Below are 5,640 nucleotides of genomic sequence, written 5' to 3' on the forward strand. Positions count from 1 at the left end.
AGACGGCGTCGGAGAGGTTGCGGCAGCGAAGCGCTTCGTCGCCGGCGTCGTCGAGGGCTAGCGGTGGTGCTAGGGTTCATGCAAGAGTGGAAGAAGAGATAATGACCGCCGTGAAGTGTGTATTTATAGCTACAGGGGCGGCACTGCGTTATTACACAGGTGCCCCTAGTGATTCGCATCTGAGGAACACGTGGCCATCATGCAGAATTTTGGGGTTTGTTCCACGTCCCACGCACGCCTGGATTGTCGGGTGGTCGTTCCTACTTCTCCGGGTTTAATGTGGAGGAATGAGCATTGAAAGTGGACTTAAGGTTTGTCTTTGTATCTTCTGCTGACAAGGACGCAGAGAAGACATTCGACATTTTCAATAGAATGCATATGATTTGGAGAGATAGAGTTTGAGATAGATAGCATAGAGAGGTTAGGGTCCGATCACATTCACTTAGTTAAAAAGATTCAACAAGAAGACATAGCTATAAGTGAATGCTGTAGAGGACAGAACACTAGTATATATATATAATCAACATAGTGAAGATAATCATGAAGACATGTTGAGATTGAAGCCAAACCAAATGTGAAGACATAGCAAGGTAACGCCATGAGTGAAACACTTCAAAATAGAACATTTGGTGGTGGCGTTACCCACCGTATAGGAAGTATTAGACCCAGACACGGTGCACAATTATCATGGCGCTCCGAAGTCAAATTCCACATTAATGTATTCACACTTAGAATGTATGTCTTCATTGATTGAAGATATACTTTACTTCGTGTGTTGCACATCTAAGTCATCAATATGCATAAGGGTTAGGATGTGTGCCTGATCACAGGACATTTGAGGATTCCAGGATATTTAGCTCACACCGTAACTTGCAAAATCTCTTCTCATCCAAGGGCTTGGTGAAGATATCTGCCAATTGCTCTTCAGTGTTGACGTGTATGATATCAATATCTTCCTTCACAACATGATCTCTGAGAAAGTGATGTTGAATTTCAATGTGCTTTGTCTTCGAGTGCTGAACTAGGTTGTTGGAAATCTTGATGGCGCTTTCGTTGTCGCGGTAGAGTGGCACTTGCTTCAGATGAATGCCATAGTCTTTGAGCGTTTGCTTCATCCACAGAAGCTGAGCAGAGCAAGATCCAGCAACAATGTATTCAGATTCAGCAGTGGAGAGAGATACACAGTTCTGCTTCTTTGAAGACCAACATACAAGTGATCGTCCCAGAAAGTGACATGTGACTGATGTAGACTTACGATCAACTTTGTCACCAGCATAATCAGCATCCGAGAATCCAACCAGATCAAACTCTAACACCTTTGGATACCATAATCCTAGAGTTGGGGTGTGAGCCAAATATCGAAGAATTCGCTTCACAGCTAAGTGATGCGACTCCTTTGGTGCCGCTTGAAATCGAGCACACATGCAAACACTAAGCATAATATCTGGCCTAGATGCACATAGATAAAGTAAAGAACCAATCATGGAGCGGTATACCTTTTGATCGAACTCTTTACCATTGTCGTCAGGACCCAGATGATGCTTGGCTGGCATTCGCGTCGTGAAGCCTTTGCATTCTTGCATACCGAACTTCTTCCGGCAATCTTTGAGATACTTCTCTTGAGATATGAAGATGCCATTGCGTTGTTGTCGTATTTGAAGACCGAGAAAGAACTTCAGCTCTCCCATCATAGACATTTGATATTGCTCTTGCATCATATATCCAAACTCTTCACTGTACTTCTGATTGGTGCAGCCGAAGATAATGTCATCCACATATATTTGGCACACAAACAGTTCACCATCATATGTCTTCGTGAAGAGAGTGGGGTCGAGAGAACCAGGTATCAAGCCTTTGCTCTTCAGGAAGTATTTGAGTGTGTCATACCAGGCCCGAGGGGCTTGTTTGAGGCCATACAGTGCCTTGTTGAGCTTGTATACCATGTCAGGATGTTTTGGATCTTCAAAGCCAGGAGGTTGTGCAACATACACTTCTTCTTCAATCTTGCCATTGAGGAAGGCGCTCTTCACATCCATTTGATAAAGAAGTATGTTGTGATGATTTGCATAGGCCAGCAGTATGCGTATGGCTTCAAGTCTAGCCACAGGAGCAAATGTTTCATCGAAGTCAATGCCTTCCACTTGAGTATATCCTTGAGCAACGAGACAAGCTTTGTTTCTGACAACTTTACCATGCTCATCTTTCTTGTTGCGGTATATCCATTTGGTGCCTATTATGTTGTGCTTCCGAGGATCGGGACGCTTGACCAGTTCCCATACATTATTCAGCTCAAACTGTTGAAGCTCATCTTGCATAGCTTGAATCCATTCAGGTTCCATGAAGGCTTCTTCAACTTTCTTGGGTTCTGTTATTGAGACGAATGCGAAGTGCCCACAGAAATTTGCTAGCTGAGTTGCCCTTGAACGAGTGAGTGGACCGGGTGCATTGATGCTATCAATTATTCTTTCAATCTGCACTTCATTGGCAACGCGAGGATGTACAGGGCGAAGATTTTGCTCTTGCTGATCATTGTCGTTGTTAGAAGGAATGTCTTCAGGCTGAGCATTGTCTTCATGTTGATCAGGTGCTGAGATGGTAAGTTCTTCTTCAGGATGAGCTTCAGAAGGTATAATTTCTCCAGTTCCCATTAGCTTGATTGATTCACTGGATGGAACTTCATCTAGCACATTTGGCAGTTGCTCTCTTTGTGAACCGTTGGTCTCATCGAACCGCACATCCACTGTTTCAACCACTTTGTAATGAAAGAGATTGAAGACTCTGTAGGAGTGCGAATCCTTTCCATATCCAAGCATAAAACCCTCATGTGCTTTTGGTGCAAACTTTGAGGTGTGATGTGGGTCCTTGATCCAGCACCTGGCGCCAAATACTCTAAAGTAACTAACAATTGGCTTCTTGCCAGTAAGGAGCTCATAAGATGTCTTGTTTAGAAGCTTGTGAAGATAAACACGATTGATTGTATGGCATGCAGTATCAATGGCTTCAGGCCAGAATTTTCTTGGAGTCTTGTATTCATCTAGCATCATTCTGGCCATCTCAATGAGTGTTCTGTTCTTGCGTTCGACGACCCCATTCTGCTGTGGCGTGTACGGGGATGAGAATTCATGTGTGATGCCCAAGGTATCAACATATGTATCAAGGCCAGTGTTCTTGAATTCAGTGCCATTGTCACTCCTGATATGTTTTATCTTGGCGCCATAGTTGTTCATTGCTCGATTGGCGAAGCGTCTGAAGACATCCTGCACTTCAGTCTTGTAAAGGATTATGTGCACCCAAGTATATCTAGAATAATCATCAACAATGACAAAGCCATAGAGACAAGCAGTAGTAGTAAGAGTTGAGTAATGAGTGGGACCGAAAAGATCCATGTGAAGCAGTTCAAAGGGTCGAGTAGTGGTCATGATTGTCTTCGAGGGATGTTTGGCCCTCGTCATCTTTCCTGCCTCACAGGCACCGCATAAGTGATCTTTCTTGAACTTGACGCCCTCGATGCCTATGACATGCTTCTTCTTTGCCAGGGTGTGGAGGTTCCTCATGCCAGCATGCCCAAGCCTCCGATGCCAGAGCCAGCATTCTGAAGCTTTTGCTAGAAGACATACGGCAAGCTGTGGTCCTGCTGAGAAATCTACCACGTACAAATCATCTTTTTGATACCCTTCAAATACTAGAGACTTGTCAGATTCCATTAGAACAAGGCAACGATATTTTCCAAATATTACGATCATGTTTAAATCGCAAAGCATTGAGACAGACATTAAGTTGAAGCCAAGGGATTCAACAAGCATGACTTTATCCATGTGTTGATCCCTTAAGATTGCAACTCTACCTAGACCCAATACCTTACTTTTACCAGTGTCAGCAAATGTGATGTGGCTCTTGTCGGATGGACGTAAGGTTGAGTCCATAAGAAGGCTTCTTTTGCCAGTCATGTGATTTGTACACCCACTATCAATAATCCATTCTGAAGACGCTGGTGTCGTACCCTACAGTGCAGTTAGGGGGGTAGGCTTCACGAAGAGCATTGTGAAGCAAAAACATTTGACGAACCAGTGGGTTATGAAAGCTTAGATCCAGATTAGGACTAATAGGGAGAGTAGCAAGCAATTCAGGAACGAAGTACATAGTAAGACCATTTGGACATTTGATCTTGCGCCCTACAAGATGTTTAAGGTCCCCAGCAATAGCGTCAGATGATTTTGGTTTTCTGCTGGAGACCTTTCCCTGCAAAAGAGAGTTAAGCTTTCTTAGCCACCCACATCTTCAAGGGTGGCTTAGAAGCAATAAGTCTAATGCAGCATCTGACAACTTTGGCTTTGGAGCCCTAGCAAACAGTCTTGCAGGCGGATAATAGTACTCATAAGAATAAGCAGAATAGTTCTTGGTCTTATGAACATGGCGGTTTGATGAACCGCTCTCATATTCATATGCCTGAGTGTGGTTTCCCTGCAAAACATTTGCGTTAGTGCGACTCAGGTGAGTCCTCTGTCTGTATGAAGCCTTTGGACCGTATGAAGCCTTTGGTCTGAGGTTTGTCTTCTTCATGTGAGGTGTCATGATGACATTCACAGGAAGATTCTCCAGACACCTTTTCGGAACCCAGATCTTCTTCATAGGCGGTCTATTCCTGCAGTTAGTACCAATGTACCTGGCAAACACTTCACCATTCTGATTCTCAAACAGTTTATAGTTTGCATCAAGGGATTCATCAATGATAATGGGGTTAGCACAAGTGAAGCCAGATAGATTGGATGGATCTGCTGAAGGTTCCTTTGCAGCAACCCACATGGTTTTGGGGTACTGCTCAGGTTTCCAGTAAGAGCCATCAGCATTCATTTTCCTTACGAACCCAACACCCTCTTTCCTCGGGTTTCGGTTCAGAATCTGCTTTTTGAGGACATCACATAGTGTCTGATGCCCTTTAAGACTTTTGTACATCCCTGTTTCAAGCAATGTCTTCAACCTAGCATTCTCATCAGCAATAGCAGTGGTATCCTCAGCAGAGGCGTTAGTTACCACATCAACAGTTGAAGATATTGCAACAGTAGTAGCAGTAGAACATTCAGCAACAGAAGTAGCATTATGACGCTCAATGCATTTAAGACATGGTGGTTCAAATCCTTCCTGGGCGGAACTGATCTGTTTGGCGCGAAGTGACTCGTTTTCCTTTTGAATATCTTCATGAGCCGCTCTCAATTTCTCAAGATCTTGCTTCCTTTGAAGATAATCATAGGAAAGCTTTTCATGAGTTGTTGAGAGAGTTTCATGACGACTTTCAAGTTCCTCATACTTAACGTGAAGATTTTTTATGTCTTCAATTAAGGATTCAGATCGAGTCATTTCAGCACCTAACAGATCATCGCTTCTGTCTAACCGTTTTTGAAAATGTTCCATAGCTTTCTGTTGTTCAGTTGCAATTTTAGCAAGTGTTTTGTAGCTGGGTTTTGAACCACAATCAGAGTCATCATCACTAGATGTTTGATAGTGAGTAGTGCGTGTGTTTACCTTGGCACCGCGTGCCATGAAGCAGTAGGTAGAAGCGGAGTAGTCCCTGTCATTTGCATCGGTGTCGGTGATGAAGTCATTGTCTTCAGTGTTGAAGATGGACTTGGCAACGTATGTTGT

Source organism: Triticum dicoccoides, chromosome 3A, assembly GCF_002162155.2.
Source record: "Triticum dicoccoides isolate Atlit2015 ecotype Zavitan chromosome 3A, WEW_v2.0, whole genome shotgun sequence".
Lineage (NCBI taxonomy): Eukaryota > Viridiplantae > Streptophyta > Magnoliopsida > Poales > Poaceae > Triticum > Triticum dicoccoides.